We start from the raw sequence: 19,403 nt of genomic DNA on the forward strand, positions 1-19,403 counted from the left end.
CTAAAAACCACGAGCTTGTGGGATTCGTTGACTAAATAGCGTGCGTTTGGCTTTTATGTGCCCTTTGAGTTTCTCTTTGATGGGCTTGAGTCTCTTTCTCCTCCTCAGATAGGAAGATTAGAAGTTAACATCTCTTTTTGAGGCAGACGTTTTTGCTAGGTGGTTTTGCCTCTGGGTGCTGGGACTGGGGGGAAAAACAGGGCAAGATGTTGAAATTACGAGCGTTAGCAACAGCAGTGCTGTTCTCCTGGCTGCATTTTGGGAGGGGGAGTAGAGAGGGAGCTCCCCCCATAGCACACGCAATACAAAAATAAGCTATGCTGCAGAAATCCCTGTCTGCGTTTTGCTGCTAAAGCTTCTCTGCAGGAAGAGCGTTTCTCAGTGCTCTGAGGTGGGCTCTCATTGCACCTCTGATTTTTCGGTGATATCTAAGCAACTGCACCAACAAACCCTTCTTACCAGAGGGCTGTAGATGGGACACGACAAAACACGGAGTGCTTGTGCTAGGAGGGTCAGTTAATTGCGGTCAGTCACCGAGTGAGCAGTCAGCCCGCTGGCAACCTGCGGCCAGTGGAAAATTGACACTTCCTCCAAAGAGGGTATTAGATGGAGAACTAAATTTAGATGCTGTTGCTCAGCGAGCACGGTAAATGGACGGCTGTAAGCTGCTGCTCCACGTGCATGCCGGTGCCGGTTCCTCCCCGGGGCAGCTCTCACACCGCCGGCAGCGTGCAGGCTCTCGTGCGGGGCTGGGGATGGCAGCCAGCGGCAGGGAAACCCTGCTGGAAGCCATCCGTGGGTAACAAGAGCAAGAGCACATATGGAGTTTTCATAAATCACAGGTTTTCAAGTCACGGTTCCTGAAAAGAACAGTCGTCTTCAATAAATCACTAGAAGAAATGAGCTGGAAGCCTCCTGCTTCCCGGTGCAGGGCAGCTGCCAAGCCATCCCAAATGTCAGGCTTGCACATGGTTATTGACGGTGATTCATGGGCGCCTCTGCGGGCAGCAGCTTCTGACCAGGGAGGGATGGCATGGCGACTTTGGGGTTTAGGGTGATTTTCCAGTAACCTGGAAAATACACATGAACAATACATACAGGTGTAGTTTCAGGAGTTAAAAAATGAGGCTGTGGCAGCTGGCTGTCCACCAGGCCAGCCAGAAGCTTTACCTTAGTCTCAAAACTTTCAGAGGTCTCAATCAGAAAACTTTGTTACCTCGAGCAAAATGTTCCCTGCCCTTCTTCTTGGGCTTCTATTTCTTTCGCCCCATCTGTTTCCGCTCCCCTTCCCCATCCTATGCACGCGTGTGTACGCACACGCTTCCTTGTCTGCACAGGCAATGTGGTGCCTGGCACATCCCAAAACCCTGTCCCCGGCAGAGTAACATCAGTGGAAGCCGATCCTGTAAATCTGCCTGTGCGTGCCGTAGGTCTCAGCCGCTCTCTCGCAGGGCTGGCTGGGCTCCGCGCACCCCCGGACCGAGGATGCCTGGGAGATGAGCCGACTCGCAGGCTGCTGCTCACTGGAAAAGCTGATCTCAGCTGGACTGGGTTGGGGGGTTGTCAATCAAACAGTAAGTCAGCTGAAGCATACGCAAGATTCGTTTTCGTGACCAGGTCATCTTTTATAGTTTGCTTTCTGGACATGAGGGCCACGCTGCAGCTGGCAGTGCTGGGGGTGCAGTGGTGTGGCTCTCCTGTAGTAATTTGTGTACTATATCTTTAGCTGGAACGCCCCAAAATACTGTTGTAACTGCACTGTCTGTGATGGAGTCAGCAACTACAGGTGGTACAGGTTAATGCAAAGGTGTTGCACTTTAACAGAAAAGAAAACATCCTCTTCCAGCCCCAGCCCACCTCAGGATTGTCCTGATTGTAATTAGGTGGGACATGCTGACGAGCTAGGCAGATTAGAGGCACATAAGCTGCTGGAAGGACATCCTTCATGATGGGCCTTGATTGGAAATCCTCTTGCTTTGGTATAATCTGGCTTTGCGAGCTCCCAAGGGCTCCTCTGAGACCCACTGAAGCAGCTCTGCAAACAAGCGATGGGGATGGCCTGGGAACTTGTACCTGGGACGGTCCCAGGTGTTACTCTGCCATTTACTGGAGTTTGGTCTTTGCTTTACTTTAAAGATTTGTGTTGGTTTTACCTTGCTGTAAGTACTTTATGCCCCTGCTCTTGGCCATCGGTGGAAAACAACCACCCAGTAAACAGGCAGGCTCTGCGGGAAGCGGCCTCGGTGGTTCCGAGCAGCAGCTTTCCCCTGCAGCCGGCGGCAGCAGCAACGGTAAATCCGCTGCCTGCGCCCACAGCGCTCCGGAGGGAGCGGGCAGCCAGAGCGCTCCTCGGCCACGTGCGTTTGCTGTGGGCAGCTCGCGGGGCGAGATCGCCGTCGCTCGTGGCACTGCCTGTGCCGACACAGCGCGGAGGTGCCCGCCGCGTGTCCCCCGCACGCCTGTCCCGCTCCCGGGCTGCTGGTGGTCTGTGTGTGCTCAGCGTGCCCACGGCCTGCGCCCTGCTGCGCTGTAAGGTTTTTCTCACCGTTTTGGTCTTGCTTTGGCACTGACGGACAATGCGAGGGGGCTGCCCTCGGGGCGGGTGACCGGTGCCGTTACCTGGCTGCTCTCGGCTGGAGCGGGCACAGCGTGGGGAGCTGGGAAGCAGAGCCGGGCAGGAGGCACAAGGGCAGTTCTTCCCGTGGGAATGCCCACGCTGGCTCCGTGGCTCCGAGGGGTGGATGCCCCCACGGTCCTTATGCGGTGTCCAGGGATGCTCAGCACATCCCAGGACAGGTTAGCATCACCCTGCAGCCATCCCTGCGACAGATTAGCATCGCCCTGCAGCCATGCGTGCTCTCTGTGCAGCAACCGGGGGCATGTGTGCTCCCTAATGAGCTCTGGTAGCAGTGTTTAATGAGCACATAGTTACTCGGCTGAATGTAGCTGAGAAATTAGCTATTCATGGGGTTTACAAACTGGCAGGGTGACAGAAGAGCGATTCCAAGCAGCTCAGCATGGCTCACGGTATTGGCACTGCCGTGTGCTGGCTGCAGGGCCATCCCCCCAAGCAAGAGTGTGGTGGAGGGCCAGGGTTTCTGATACTGGCCTTGGTTTTCAGCCTGAATACTAATGAAATGAGTGTGGTTTTTCCTATCAGTTAGAGTTGCCCATCCATCACATATCTGCATGACACCTCGGTAGCTGGCTCTTTGGGCACACTTCTTGTCTCTCGTCAATCCGAGCCCCTCGGGGCCGACAGTTGATGGGCAACCCAGGACATCTGTGTGTTTTAAAACACCCCCTGCGGCATGTGGGGCTACACGTGAGGATGGAGGGGCCATGCTCGTGCTCAGCCTGCGCGGCTGTGCTGCCTTGCAGTGATGCAGGGAGGCTCCGCTGAGTCAGACGAGGTGCAGCACTGGGATCCGCCTGGGACCTCACCCCTCCCAAAGCAATCAAACCTCACCCTGATAGGGAGCAGAGTTCCTCTCCCTCTGGCTTTAACCTCTTCAAGTATTCCAAAAGCGCAGACAGGTCTTATCACCCTGATCTGAGTGAGGCTGAGTAAATTATAGATGGGAAGGGGAGGGGGTGGTCGGCTGGTGGAAGTCGAGTGGCGCCCGTGGGAGCGGCGGATGGGGGTGCTTGCCTCAGTCTGGGTGGGAAGATGCATCCCGGGGGCTGTGGCAGAGATGCTCTGGCTGTGGGTCTGGGGCGCAGGTGGCCGCAGGACACCACGGGGCTGCAGGAGGCGTCGTACATAGCGGGGCGCCCCGGGAGCTCAGCCTGTGCTGCCCGCTTTGGATTGCTGCAGGTTTTGTGCGAAGACTGTGGACGTTGGGCCACAGTAGGCAGCGGTCCAGGAACCAGCGTGGTGGCACACCCTGCACCTTGATGTTGGTAGTGCTTGTTGGCCCCAGCCCCGAGCCATTGCAGTGACCACCCGAGTGGGGGACAAAGGTCTGCAGCAATTTTTAAATCAAGGGAACTTTTCTCAAACTTTTCTTTGCCAGCATTTTCTGAGTTACCAAATATTTAGGTAGAGAGTTCCCAGAACGAATAGGAGTCAAAATTTACCGGAGATAGGTTCAGACGTGATCGTTCAGGCGGCCGCTGGCAATGCAGCATTAGGAGGCAAGCCCTTGTTCCCCGAAGCTCTGGCCCGTGCTGCAGCCTGGGTGACCTGTGCCCATGCGCACAGAAAGGTTTCGTTCCAAAGCCAGGGCAGCCTACGGGATCCAGTTTGTGGCTGATGCTCTGGCCACATCCTTTTCTGCTGTGCCAAACGGTGGGCACACCGGGCTGAGGGGCAGTCTGCTCCGCAGCTGGTCTGCCTGCAGGTTACCTATGTGTGAGGGTTTTGTAAACGCTTGGTTTGCGTTGCAGTTTTACTTGTGTAAGAATGTGAGGCAAGGGGACACATATGGGAGAGCCTGTCCTGCCTGCCCGGTGAAGGCTTTTTAAACACACACATACACACACCCCCACTCTTGAATGTGCTATTCAGGCTTACCAGTTACAGGTGATTCAGATACTTCAGCACACTTAGTGCAAAAAAAAAGATAAAAGGTTGCAGAGCTTTCTAGATATGCAAAGAGCATTTTTTTTATTAGCAGGGCTTGTGTTTTAAAAAGCCACTTACAATTCCAGCAGAACAAAATCTCCTGACCACAGAACTTTAAAAATGCATTTTAAACTCTGGACAGACCAAATAAACTCCTTCTCCAGCTTGCTTTTCTTAATCGTTTCATGTTTTATGTTCATACAGGATGATAAAGAAGAAAACGGACACCGTCTGAGTCAAGCCACTTCTCACACAAGCCTTGGCACGCATCAACCCAAAGTCTCTTATTCGGCTAAAGGAGCTGAGGTGCTTTATGGCTTGAGGTGAAGAGAGGGAGAGAGATGTTTCCTTACACAAACATTTGACATTTTAATAACGAATTGACCAGTGCAGGAGTTAGCCTCCAACAGAAACCCTTGTCCTTCCTCTGTAGTACAACTAACGTGAAACAAATGGAGCGCGATCTGAGTCTGCTTGCAGCACTTGTGCTTAAACCATGAAAAGTTGATTATCATCTCCAAAGAGTAGGTGGTTCACTAGGCATTTGTTTGCAAACAAAGTGAACTAGCACAATTGAGTTAATACAGTATTCAGTAGAGATATACATCACATATAGAAAAGGAAATCATGTTTAAAAATATGATAGTTATTTATGGCTAACATTTAAAAACATAGATTGTGTTTGACGTGAAATTCAGTGATGAGTCAACTACGTTAAATGCTTCCTTAAAGCAGTAGTCAAGAACACGTTATCTACCAAGGTCTGTGCTTCTACTTTGGACTTGACCCTGGAAATCTGGAAGTCTTTGCCAGGATGTTTCCAAGGGGGGAAGTTACACTCTCTTTAGTTCTTTGAGTCAATGAAGGATAATTTCATAAAGTTTAGGACCGCATGTAAGGATTGGTCTCTACGGGAGCTGAATGTGATGGGTGATGCATGCCTGGCAATTAATGCATTGTATGTCTATGTTATCCTCCCTGTCAGCACTGATAAGCACATTTCTTAGGCTTAAAAAAAGGAATTGTGGAGAAAAAGAAAAAAAAAAAAGACACCTATGCATCAACAACCCAAAGATTTACTTTGAAAGCATCCAAGCAGTGGCTTATCGTCTGCTTTGAAAGGAAAGTACTCTTCTTCTTCAGGCAAGCAATGGCTCACATAACGCCAGCTGCCCTCCCCAAACACAGCACGCTGTTTCTGTGCTGGATGGGGCTCTCTGCCGTCGCAGCAGCCGCCGGCATCGCATCGCCTGCTCTCCCCTCGCCATGGAGGCTGCACCGCTGTGCCCAGGCAGGGTCCCCATGTCCCCAGGATTTACCCTCTCATAAGTGAAGTGGGCTGTTGGAACAGGAAGCCCTTGTCTGCTTTTATTTATTTGCCTGGTATTCTTATCTTGGGGCTGTCTCACGGCATTGTGTGTGCTTTGGGCTGACTCACTGTTGCATTTAAATAGACAAAGGCATTAAAGACATAGGACAAGCAGGAGGTGGAAACCCATCGGGTGAGTGGCAGAGAGGAGAGCAGTTGCTTGGACTTGAGCAATTCGCTGACAGGGCAGGGTGACTTGCCAGGGTGATGAAAATGGGCATACGCTTGTTTTGCTTCTCGATGATGCATCTCAAGAATTCAAGGATTTTTTTACTTTCCACCGCCTTCCCCCCCCCCCCCCGGCTTGTTTTTTTCCATTAGACGTTGAGGTTTCATCTGTCCAGGAACTCAGTGTAGAAAAATATAAATAATTATGACAGGGGATGAAAGCTGAGCAATTGAAAGCAGAAGAGATTTATAGCCAGATTGTTTAAACACTTTGCTTTTTGTTAGCCTCTATTATACTGCAGTGCCTTAAAACCATTTGGGAGGAGCAAGCATTTTGTGCAAGATTTGACAGCTCTAAAAGTGCAGTCCGGAGAGAAAACAACCCGCCTGTATTCGAGGCTTGCTCAATCTCCACTCAGGAAAAGGCGGGTGACAACCCACCTTTCTCAATACTTTTATTCTAAAAACCAGAGGGAAGAAGTAGGCTTTGCCACCTCTTTTTTACCCTTTGGCAACGAATAAACATTTTCCATGTCCAGGCTGCTTCCTTCCAGTGGGAAGTACCGGAGTGGCAGCAGCGTGACCGGGGCGCTGGACAGATGGACGGCGGCAGCGGGGCCGGGGGGCTGGACAGACAGATGCTGCCCGCCCCCCGCTGTAGGTCCTCCTGTTTTGTGGCTTTGCCTGGGGGTCCTGCTCTGGCTCAGGCTCCTCTGCCAGCGCAGCCCCAGGAGTCTGCATTTCTCTGAGCCCAAGTGTTTGCCTGGTGCCTGACAAGCCATGAACCAAGCCCAGCCCTACCCTGGCGAGCTCGCTGCCTGCTGCAGGCAGGTCCTGCCTGTTTGGGAAGAGGATCGGCCGGCGCGAGCAGAGGGATGCTGACGGCACGTATCTCCTGGGATGGTCGGGGAAAGAGGTGCACGGGGCTCTCTCTGTACACGTGTCCTCTTGGTGCACACCTGGTGTTAGTGCAAGGAAAGGCTGCTTTTGGCCGTGTCAGCTCTGCGCGTGCTTGTGTGCACGGGCAGGACGCGGGGCCATCCCACGGCGTGATTCAGTACCCAAGAACTTGTGCTTCGGGCAGGGCCTGCGTTCTGTGCTGCCTGAGTTTGTGCAGAGTCCGATGTAGGGAGCGTCCAAGCCAAAAATAGCTTCATCTTTGCGCTGTCCAGTGTCCCTGAAAACGCAGAAAGCTGTCCTGCCAAGGACACTTCTCGCCTCCTCTGGCAGACGGAGTTCACACATTCCCCAGCAGATTTCCTTGCTCTCTCTCCATGGTGGTGGAGCTCACCTGCACCCCGATGTGCAGCGCTGTCCCCTCTCAGCTTGCAGCCCGCCTTCGTTTTACAGCGAACCCGAAAAGCATCGAAAGCCCGTTCGTACATGGGATGGTTTGCTCCCGTGAGACGCCTGCCAAATCCCGTAGCTGCTTTTCTGGTACGGAGAAGGCTCTGGCGAGTTTTCCAGAGGCCTAAAAGCAGGGCAGGATTGGGGTGGGGGAAGGAGCTGTGAAGGGCTGGAGGCAGCGCAGAGGGGCTGGAAGAGAAGGAGTGGATCTCCAGGGGCTGAGGGAGGGATGGAGGATGCTCTTTGCCAGCTGGAGGTCATTGCTCCGCGGCAGCATTCCCTGGGGAAGCACCAGCTCCTCTGCGCACACGGCAGCTGCTGCGGCTGGTGTGCACCCCTCTTCCCCCAGATACTCGTCACAAGCCTGCCTATGATTAGGAGAGAGAAACTAGGACAGGGGAAGCGATTACTTCTTAGAAATTGTCTTTCTTCCAAAAACCAGCCCCCATCCATTCCCATATGCAGCAACTGAGTGTGTGTAATATACAAAAACAGTTTTTAGGGTGGGTTATTTTCCTCGGATGCTTTACACATAGTGTGGCATTTCACCTCCTTCCAGATGTGACCCGAGATCATCCGAGTGGAGCAGTTTGAGAGCCACACAAAGTTGTGCTCCCTGTATTTTGAGAGCTACAACATAAAAGTTTGACAGCCGATGCCTGTACAAATCATTATCAGGCCTGGTCAACATTTTTCTTTCAAAACTTATTGTTCAGATCCCTGGCCTAAAAATATTTTGCCCAGGGCCGCACAGCAGGGCACCACACTTGCCCTGTGTCCAGCTCCGTGGGGTCCCAGGCAGAGGATGGTGGCTGAAGGACAGGGCTGAAGGACAGACCTGAGGTAGCTGGAGCATCTCGGGCTACTTGTCCTGACACCGGTCCCATCAGCTCCTCTAGGGAATCGCTTGCGCAGGCTGAGTGTTGATGCCCACCAACGGGACGGCGATGACCACCCGTCCCACCCCGTGCAGAGTGAAAGGGGTGCTGAAGCTTTGGGTGGACGGCGTCCCCAGGGACGCACACTGCAGAGTGCCTGGTTTCCGAAGGAGCTGAGACATCCTCCCTGCAGCCAGACTCTTCACTTCAAAACTCAGTCTTTAGAGACAAACCCACCGCTCTCCCTCCTGCAGTATTTGTCACCTGCGTGCTGGGAGCAACACCGTTCGTGACTCACGGCGTCCGGGAAAGGCAGACACTGGTGCCACCCCGCCGGCCCCACTGCCACCGCTGGGCATCGCAGCAAGGCAAACCCGGGCACAGCGTGGCGGGGGGCACGAGACAGTCAGAGAACCTTTGCCCTGCAGGGAGTCAAAAACAGGTTTGGGGAGCACAGAAGGCTTTTTTACTAAACCTCTGCTTTTGCGGGCTGCAGTGGCCTAATTCAGGTTACAAACATTACTCTGAGAAACACAGGCAAAAATCTTGCCGGACCAGCTCTGGGGAGCGAGGGAGTGCTCGGGATTTTGCAGCAGCGCCTGCTGGTTCGGGGTGAGTCAGGCTGCAGAGCCAGCCCCGTTGAGCAGAGCACTGGGGTACGGCTGGAGGGGAGCACTGGGTCCCAGCGTGGGCCCGAGGGGATCGAGCCCCTGCCCCGCTGCTGGGGTGACGGCACAGGGAGAGCCCTGAGCTCCCACGGCAGCAGAGAGCACCTGCAATGGCTGAGTGTGCGCACGCGTGCACGTGTGCATGCACCTGTGTGTGCAGATGTGTGCACACCCTCGCAGGGCTGCCAGCAGTGTTGCAGCAGCAGCAGCAGCAGCAGCGAGGCTGGAGGCAGGGGTCCCAGCTGCAGATTCAGGGCAGGCTGTCACAGGGATGCTGGCGCCCGGGTTTGGTAAAACACCCTGATGGCAGAAGAAGAGCAAGGTGTGGGCTGTGAGACCCCCTGAATTTGTGCCTCGGGGTATGCCTGATGCCCTTAATGCCGCATAAGGAAGCTGAGCCCAAAGCAGCAGCTCCTGCGAGAGCTGCAAGGTCCCATCTGCCTCTGCAATTTAACATTTCTGTGCTTGTTAGAGGAGCACTTCAAACAGAGGGTTGGGAAAGACCTCCTTAATACAGCATATAGGTGACATATATGGCACAGAAGTGGCTTGAAAATTTACTCAGGGGAAAGTTTGCAGTGAAAAGGGCATTCAGAGCACTCACCTATGCTTTACTATCGCTGGAGCCCTGAACTAACGCATAATAGCCCCTCTAAAAATACTGGCAGCATCTGACTGCCATCAGATGACTCCTTCGGCCGATTTGGAGGGAGGGTGATGGGGAAGCTTTCAGTCTCCAGAGACATGCACAGCTTTGTTTCCCACGACCCTTTCTAGTTTTTTTTCATTCATCTGAGGGTATTTCTGAAATGAGGATAGGCTGCAGGGGGCACCAGGGGGGATACAGAAACCTAAAGCCTGGCTGTGACTCTTTGCACAGCTGGTTTCTTCTTCCATGGATGTGAGCTGCCTGAGGTGGATGCTTGTTTGTGATAAGTTTTGTGGTTATTTTGTGTGTGTGTATGTGTGCGTGCATGTGTGCTATACTTGTGATATTTATATACCACATCCAGCTGGCAGAGCTTCCCACATGCCATTGCAAACCCTCCTAATGAGCACTAATGAAACAAGAGGACATGGTTGGTTTGTTGGTGTAGGTCTTCTGGCTGGTGCTCAGAGCTCCAAGCAGGGACCGGGTGCCACGATATTTGGTGACGGATACTCTGTAAGTGCCACCGACAGCTTTTAGCTTCTGATGCCGACAGTGTCTGAATGTCCCCATGCCTCAACTGCCCCCTGCAAAATGGAAATGGGATCAGGTGAGCGAGGGTGCTGGGCTCCATGCCCCTTCCACCGCAGAGGAGATAGATAGATACTCAAAAATGCTGACTTTGAGCTTGCTGTGAATACTGTCCACAACAGGTGAGCTTAAAATAGGCTCCCCCATAACAGAAAATGCGTGTCACCGATGAGCAAGACGTGCAGCAGCAGCTGGGCTCCGCGTGCCCCTGCTGCAGCGCGGTGCTGGGCGTGCGGCACACGGGGGGCCAGCGGCGACGTGAGCGGGGCTGCCAGCCCCCTCCCTGGACCTGGGTCGTGCCCTGCGTGGGGGAGGCCGAGCATCGCTCGTGATTGCTCAGAGACCCTCGAAGGCTGCTCCGTCAGCTGCTGGCAGGTGTTTCCCCTGGAGCAGGAGACTGAGGTTAGAAATTGCGTCCGTGCAGGCACGACTGCAAGCATAAATGTCAACTCTGGCAACTGCTTCCAGCACTGGGAATGTTTCTGGTGCCTAATGCAGCCCGAGTTCAAAGGCTATCACAGGAAAAATACTCCCACTGTAAGAGGGAGGAGCAAACTGTGGCTCTGCAGCAGTGAAGGAATTAGTTGCATTGCCTTTCTGTAAGAAGATAAACCCAGTTTTCATCTCCAGACGAATGCTCGACATGTTGTTGTTACTGAGTGAGAGTTACTGCTCACTCTCACTCAGACTCCTGCTCAGGAACCAGGTCCCAAAGGAAAAGCTTCCCCCAGTGTCCATGGAGGTGGCTGCTGCTCCTGCCCTCGGCTGAGCAGGACGCCGTTATGCTCCCAGCCCCAAAATCGTATTATCTGACCGCAGTTGGCCGCATCAGTCAAGTGCTTGGCTGCTGCTCGGGGGGCTGTGGCAGAGGTGGAAACTACGTTGAACTCCGAAGCTCTCAGGAAGACCCCCGCTTCTGGCTGATGAGGAGAAAAGCCCTCTGCCCTCGCTCTGCTCCAGCTGCCCCGGCGTGGGTCTGCCGCCACGCAGCGAGCAAGGGGCTCGGCTGGGCAGCTCCTAACCCGCGCCGGGCACCGGGGATGAGCCCCGCAGCTGGGACGAGGGGTCGGGCGTCTCTTCCCGCAGGCTCCCCGGCAGCGTGGCACCGGCGGTCCCCAACGCCCCGGCCGACGTCCTGCTACCGTGTCCTGGAGATCCCGGCCGGGGAGCAGGACGCCGGGGAGCACGGTGCACCAGCGACCGTGCGCCGGGTGCTGCGGGAACATGCGTGGCGCCGGCCGGGTCTCTGCTCCCGCGGGCTCTCCAGCCCGCTGCACGCACAGCGATTTATTTCCCCGAGCGAGACAGCGGCAGCGGGAGGGTGGAGGGCGCCCTGAGTGCCCGCGGGGCACATGGGGACCCCAGGGTCCTCCTCGTGCCCGGGCACGGCTCTCGAGGTTCGGGCCAGACAGCCGCCCCACGGTCCGCTTTCTACACCCTCGCTTTCCCTGCCAGCAAACCTGAAGCGATGGAGATGAGAGAAGCTGTGTGTGATGGTGAAGCACGGCTGGAGAGCTCGGATGTGGCTCACCCCTACCTCCGTATAATAGGTGGCTAAAAATCTTTTTTATTTTCTCTGCGAATTCTGAAGTCACACACAGAAATGCCTATTTTTAAATAGTCTGTGGGAACTTGGAAAATGAAAGTGACTACCTTTTATTTATTTGTTTATTTATTTATGGATAAGGTTTATTTGTCTCTTGGTTTTATCCCATGCCATAACCACCTTGTTTGTTGCTGTTTTCCATCAGGTGTTATATTTAGCCATGTGTATGTGATGGCCAAATACGCTGTGGCTTTTATTTTCGGTGGCAGCGACAACTATTTCTAAACATTGCAGATCTGCTGAGAGGTATGAGAGTATTGAAAGCTTCAGGGGAAAATTGCAGATCTTGATTTTTACTAGATAGTTTCCAGGTATCTCTTGCTTAAAGGACATCAATTTGCAATGAAGTTTCCCTTGCAGCCTGAAATTAAATCTCACATTTCTCAGCTGTTGGGAGTGTGATCCGACCAGTAGTGTTAGCAAAAATACTGTAGTTCAAAGGACATACTTTCAAAGGACATCAAAAGAAAGATTTTTCTAGCAATAAAAGCCAGAGTAACCATCACACTCAGCAGTGCGGGGAATGTGAGGCTGGAGTGTTTGCTTTCCTTATGATTAATTTTCTATACTGGTAATATGCGTAAACAAACCTAAAAGGCACCTGGTCCCATATGCTGCAAGTGTACGTGATCGTGTCCCCCACCGCTCCGTTTAGCGCACGTGTGTTTGTACATGCTCAGCGTGGGAGCCTTGTAGTGCCAAGCTACAAATATACATAAAATTTAAGAATAATCCAAAAATAATGGAGAGTTGATACTTTTGAGCCTTGAACCCGCTGACCCGCATGTGACACACTGGCTGCGTTGCAGAGTTTGCGGATGGTGCTTGCCCGCAGTTGGCCGGTCCCGAGCCCTCAGCCTTGTCCAACCTTTCTCCCAGGCTGCCCAGGTGCCGGCGTGCAGAGCGCAGGGGACAGCAGTGATCTGGCCGAGGGATTGCCAAGGAGCTTCCATGTTGCTCCACCTCCCTCAGGGGCCATTTCTTTTTCAGCTTTTTCTTTCCTCTTTTTGCTCTAGAGCGGCAGTGGGAGGTGCGGCATTGCGTCCTGGATCTCGAGGATCCTGGCAGAGGTCAGCTCTGGTCTCCTTTCAGGGAAGTCTCCGGGTCAGTTGTCCCCTTCCAGCTCTCAGGTCTTCACCTTGGCACCACTCCACTTGGGCTCCAGTTCGCCTCAAACTTCAACACCATCAGCCTCGCAATTTCAGTACAAGACCCGCGCTCAAAGCCCGCCCCGGGCACCGCTGCTCTCACTGGTGGTCAGAGTAGTCAGCATGATTTGGGGAGGTTTTAGCGGGTTTTGTTTGGTTGGGTTTTTAGTGGTACCGAAAGTACCTGTGCTGTCAAACATTCCTTGATGATAGATCCCAAGGGCAGGTCTCATTATTGGGCTGTAAATGCAATATAGGCAAAGAATGTGGTTTGTGTCAGTGAAGTCAGTACACCATTGCTCTGCCAAGGGGGCAATTACACCAGTGGTGCCTTTGATAGTTCTCTTGCACGTGATTCCGCCACTGAAGAGGATTAAACATATCAGAGGTGAATTTCTCATATATCTGAATGTGTCTGATACTCCAGCTTTCACTGCAGAGATAAAATGAACAGAATTTTCCACCTGGCTGGTGGTCTTGGTAATTATTTTTATTCACAAATTCTGCATTAGAGGTGGAAAATACAACTGTGCTTTCTTTGTAGTGTATTGATTTCCAAGGACAAGCCAATTGAATGAAAAGATCAAAACAAGCTAAGAGAGTATAATGTGGTTTTAAGTAGATTTTTTGAATAAGTCTTAAAGAGTCACGCTGGAGATCCATGAAATTTTCCAAGGGTTTGAGTTACTCTTCTTTCTCAGTTAAATTTAATGGTTAGATTTCAAGACTTTTTCTGTGATCCAATAATAATAATAATAATTAACAACAGTATTTTTCAAAAGGCCAAGTACAAATGGAAAGGTCGGTACATTTAGAACCATTAGAAGAAATGTTCTCCTCACAGAGTATTGTATCTCTCTGGAATTCACTTATGCAGAAGATTTAAACAAATAAGTTGGCTAGAATAAAAAGAAAAACTTTGGCTGGATCATTTTGTGTCCATTTATAACATCTGCGGCTATGCAAGCTCTGGCCAATTATATCTGAGTAATCAAATAGCCTGCGCCAGGACAGAAGAGGCTGCACAGTCAGCCAGCAGCATCGTGCCTTGTTTGCGGCCGGTCTCTGGAGTGCAGGGAACTGGAGCAGGTTTGCTCCTCCATAGCCACCGCGCTGCTGGTTTACGGCAGGGAAATTCCTGCAAAGGAATGAAGGATTCCCAGGAGAACCTGGACATCAGAGCAAAATTTTCAGAAGCCCCCAGTCATAGTAGAGTGAAATCTCAGTGCCCTGGCAGCGCCAGCGTGTCGGCAGCTCACTGGGTGCCGGGAGGAGAAGTGCCGCTCCTCCCGAATGGATGGGAGACTTCATCCACCCTTACCTGTCCATCTGCGTTTGAACGGGAATAACAGAGCAGCCGGGCGAGCATTTCCTTCAGCCAGAACAAGCACATTCACCCAGGCTGGCTTCTGCAATTTCCCCATTTTATCTTAATTGCTGGCCCCAGAGCTTGAGTGTTATCAGCTAGAGGGTGAGCTCAAACACTGAGTTGTAACAGAAGGAATTATTATTATTACTAATAATAATACCAACTATTAACAAAGCTAAGAGTCTATTTGAAAATGCTAACAATCTTTTTCTTACTACAAAGTGAAAACTAGAAGTTTTTTGTAATGAAGCTGAATTGGAGCTTACTGAAAATTTTTTCCTGTGAAAGATTAGGCTGGGCTTTTTGGAAAAATGCAGCTTAATTTAAATGAATTTTTGTGAATTTTTTTTCTTTTAATTCATTGCAATGAATAGGATGGGAGCAGCATGGGCAGGGAATGGGAGCAGCACGGGCAGGGGAGCCGAGGAGGAACAGGCCAACTCCTCTCACTTGGGCAGCTCAGATCGTCGGCTCACTTGGAAAACGCAGCCGATCCTTTGTGAAGGCATAGGTTAAAGACCAGGGAAAATAGTTGGGATGCTGCTTTTGGATCTGAGTAAAATGAGAAAAAGGAAAAAAACCGCCAACTTAGTTATTTCTGGTCGCTCACCTCCATGGTATTTACCGGCTGGGAACAGTTGTGTTGCCGAGCGCATCCCGGAGCAGCCTCTGCACCCACCCGGAGGAACCATCCTCCTCCCTCCCTCCTGAGCCTGCTCCTCTCTGGGCATGGTTATTTTCACTTACTTGGGAAGTAGCTGGAGTCTAAATGGTACTTTCCCAACTTTCAGTGAAGTAATTGTTTTTGTTACAAAAAAAGAATGAATTTGCTCTCTGTTTTTGTCTGCAGTGCATCCTATTCCCTACACAGCTATAGAAATTTCCTATTTGTATATAGGAAATTATAGCTTAGTATGTCCAAAACTCTGTGACACATCAAACCACCTTTTGGGACAGGAGGTTGAGGTGAAACCAAAGCAAACATGCATTTCTGGTCCATGGTGCTGCTGCTGCTTTTCTTCTAATTAACCAAGTGTGAAGGCCACCCCAGAGGAGAGGACCGTGCTCAGCGCAGGTGTGCACCGCAGCATCGGTGCAGGGCAGCGCTGGCGGGGGGGTCACCCATGGGTGTGCTGGCAGAATATAGGGCAAAGCTATTGGAGCAAAATGTTTCTGGGACTAAAGCAGAGATGTTAAGCTGCAGAACTGCTTTAGTGAGTGCTCTTATCCCGAGCAAACGAGGTTGCTAGCTTTGTATTGCCTCTTTGCAGTGTCCCCAGCTGTCGCCACTCTTTTTTGCCCGCTTTTTTGAGGGCGGCATTGCCTTTCCCTTGATGAATGACACTGACGCTCAGCCATGGCTGGCCTGGTTGCTTCAACAACTCGAGGCTGTTCCTGATGCTGGGGCAGAGGTTTGGAGCCGGGTAGTCGACCCTTAACGAACCAGCTTTCTGTTTCCCTAGGAAATGCCTTCCCAGCAGTCAGTTAATTGTGGCAGGGCTCGCTCAGAGCTCAGCCCGCGCAGGCACGAGGTCGGGCTGCAGCTGCAGGAGAGAAACCCATCCTCCCTGCAGCTCCTGGGGACGCAGCCAGGGCTGGGTCCCCGGCACAGCGCAGCGAGGGGCTAGCTGGGCCAGCGGGACCGGGAGCGGGGGCTGCTGCAGCCCGGGGGCTGTGACCCACCACCGCAGCCCGGGGGCTGTGACCCACCACTGCAGCCCGGCCCCGGTGCAAGACAAGCACAGCTGCCCATGGATGGCAAACCCAGAGCTAAGGATTTCCAGGCTTCTCTTGGATTCATGTGGGTTTTTTTTCCTTTTTCTGCCTTTTGCCCGCTCAGCCCCTGCGCTTGCCCATGACCACCCTCCCATGCCCAGGGCAGAAGGGGCTGAAGACAAGGCGGCTTTGGAGGTCCCAGGCACACCATCAGAGCCAGCAGGGAAGGGTTTGTTAGCACAGCCTCGTCACCTCGACGGAGACACTCGCTTTTAAAGACAGCGATTTAAGAGGAGGGTGATTGAAGGGCGTCTCAGAACCCTGTCAGGTCTTTGGCTTCTTGGGTTTTTTTAGCACTGTGCTGTTATTATCCGGTGTGATGGGTGAGAGACATCCAGGAGACACCAGGGAAGTTCCAGCACACATATCATTCGGAGAAATTTTGGTAAATAAAAGGGAGGCTTGGGAATTCAGCAACCTCCCCAGCATGGCTGACAGCCATCTCAGCCCTGCCCTAACTGCCGGCCTAAAATAAACAGGACTAAACCCATACTACCACCTGGACGCCTGGCTCCTTACACCTGGGTGACATCCCAAACTCATTACCTAGGGCTGCAATTGCTGCAAATTAGGACGAGTGTCATGAAACTTCCTAAATTAAACATACTTTGGGCTTCAAACTGTGAAATGCTCCTTGTGCCTCCAGCCAGGAGCTCTGGCTGGCACTCAGCGACTGTGGGGGGGACGGAGCATGGAAGTCCCAGCAGGGTCCCCGGTGCCCTGCTCCTGCTGCTGCCTTCGCTCCATTGCATGGACAGACCCTGCACCCAGCGCCTGGCCCTGAGCCTGCTGCCACCCACCCTCAGCAAAAGCCTGGGGGTGCTGAGATTCTTTTTGGGCCTTCAGATTTATGCTGGGAGTGTCCCGCGATGTTTCCAATTTGCAGGATTTCTTGTGTAATTATTTTCTTAGCCACCCCTCGCTGTTAACAGTTTTTCTTATGAGTCACTAAATAATGTGTAATTTATACAGCTGCATTTTGTGTTTGGAATAAGCATTCAGCTTAGCAAGGGTTGCAAAGAAAGTTTAGGATTTTTGTAGAAATTGGTCTTGAAGCCCATTAAAAGCAACAGAGATGATATTGCTGTAAAATAAGCAGAAATGAATGTCACCTTTTTGTAATTATCTACACAGTGCTATGCAGGTGAACCTCCTGCTTTGGAAACATTTTCTTTGTCTATTAAATTCGATGCGACTTTCTGTAAGAATCGTCCCCTTGTCCTCCTGCGTTTTAGACTATAAGCAACTCCAGCATCCACTGAAGCAGCACTGCTGTCAGAGTGTGGTTAAACTAAAACGACCAGGCATCCCAACAGGCAGCTCAGTTGTTTCCAGCAGATCGTGGCAGCGTCTCCGTGCTCGCACCGTTTTTGGACCACACTGCCAACAGCACCTTTCTACCCACTGATTTAAATTAGGCAGCCCTAATTTAATCTTTGAAAATTGACATCGTAAAAGAAGAGGTAAATTTTATGTCCTCACACCTCTGGCTGGAAATAATGGTGCTGCCATCAACTGCTGTGCAGTAGGTGAATTAGCCTGAAGATTCACTGCCGTGCCTCAGGGATGCGGCTGCAAGAACCGATTGCCGTCCCCGTGGCGGTGGCTGTTGGCCAGCGCTGCGTCACGCCAGCGGCAGCGGTGGGGACCAGCCTGCCCGTGTGCCCACCCCAGCGCAGTAACACTGGGAGAGCCGGGGGCTGTGCAGGGCTGGGAGGAGGAGAGGCAGCGGCTGGTGCCGAGAATGTGGGTGAGAACCCGCGCAGAGGGAAAGCTGGAAACAAGCAGCGGGCACAGGGAAAGCAGCTTGAGATGACTTCTGGGAACAGTCAGGAGTGATGTACAGTCAGCGTTCACACTGTGCTGGGGACCACCAGATCTCTCTTGGGGTGCGCATGGACACCTCCCCCCAGTAAAAGCTGGCAGCCACCGGAGCTGGCTGGGCGGTCCTGGAAGGCGCGGGTCCAGGGGAAAAGTCCAGTTTAAAGCTCCAGTTTAAATCTATGGCTGTCACAGGCATTTGTGCAAGGCTAAAATGTGCCCCAGCAGCTTTCAGACTGTGGCAGCCCCTGCAGCACCCAGAAGTCATTGACCACTGCTCCAAGGACCCTGCAACCTGCCAAAATACATACCAAGGGAAAAACTGCAGCTGGTGGAAGGGCTGGAGGCAGCAGCCTGGCACGCAGGGATGCGTTGAAGCGTTGGTGTCACGGCTTTTCCCTGGCCAGCAGCTGGGATGTCCACGTGCCGCTCCACAGAGCAGCCTCTGCCCAGTGGCTGGGGCAGGGGACCGGCATCCCCAGACGGCCACAACCCTTTGTCAGTGCCCAAACGCACCAGGGCTGTCTCATCAGCAGGCCAGCTTTTGAAGCAGCAGTGGCTTTTAAAATGGATAGGATAAAACCCGAGGGTAGAAAACACTGCAGAAAACTGTGGAAAATGGGCTCGTTCTGACCTCTAGAAAATGGAACCAGATTTGATGTTTTTTACTGCTTTGTGCCATGGCCAGCTGGGGAAGGAGTAATGGTAGTGCTGCTCCAGCATCCTCCTTGGCTCCTGTGCAGACTTAATACAGTAATGAGTCGCTTGGCCTCACTCCTTCTGTCCTCGGACAGGCCCCAAGGCTTTTTTTTGTCTTTACTGTGGCTATGATGAGAGCTTTAGTTGGTGCTAAAATTCAGGTTTTGGACTACATCTGAAATATTCTGGCAGTCCCTGGAGTTCAACAAGTAGCTGGACTACTATGTCCATAGCAAGAGGCAGATGTTTGTTAGCAGGGAAAGATTCTTGTATAGACCTACTATATACACTTTTTTATCGTTGTTGATATAATTAAGTTGCCATTTCCACTGGAGACTTCTCTGTCCAACACTTTGCTGTGTACTGCAGGCTGGCTTTTGTGTACAATGATGGGATCCTGGGGGTCTAAACTTGGATTTCTTTGGAGTTAAGGAGTCCAAAAAATGTTCACAGGCCACGTAGAAACTGCAGGACTGACTCAGTGCTCAGGAGATTTAATTTAAGGGTTGGCTTTCTCTCTTCACGAGCACTTTGTTTCTTCCTGGCTTCCTTTCTCCTCTTCCAATCAATAATGTAAAATATTTTGAAAAAGGAAAAGATGTTCCAGTTCACCTCATCTCATTGATGTTCTCATTTATAGGTACAGAGAACAAGACGACTACACAGAAGGGTCCCAAAGCTCTGTTTCTTTGCAATAAAAATAGATTTTAGGGGACTCGCTCTTTAAAGTTGTTTTTCATAGCTATA

General features: G+C 52.0%; 1 protein-coding gene across 2 annotated transcripts in view; it reads left to right on the plus strand.

Moving 5' to 3' along the window:
• PWWP2B (PWWP domain containing 2B) overlaps positions 1 to 19,403 on the plus strand; it is a 90,195-nt gene that overhangs the window by 41,674 nt on the left and 29,118 nt on the right. The window contains exon 3 of one of the 2 annotated variants that reach the window (XM_069797310.1): positions 4,772 to 5,452. The exons of the other annotated variant lie outside the window; for it this stretch is intronic. The gene's annotated coding sequence lies outside the window, so the exon portion shown is untranslated. Of the gene's footprint in view, positions 1 to 4,771; positions 5,453 to 19,403 lie in introns of those variants that run through there. 2 annotated transcript variants of the gene reach the window in all.

The sequence above is a fragment of the Haliaeetus albicilla genome, chromosome 11 (assembly GCF_947461875.1).
Source record: "Haliaeetus albicilla chromosome 11, bHalAlb1.1, whole genome shotgun sequence".
Lineage (NCBI taxonomy): Eukaryota > Metazoa > Chordata > Aves > Accipitriformes > Accipitridae > Haliaeetus > Haliaeetus albicilla.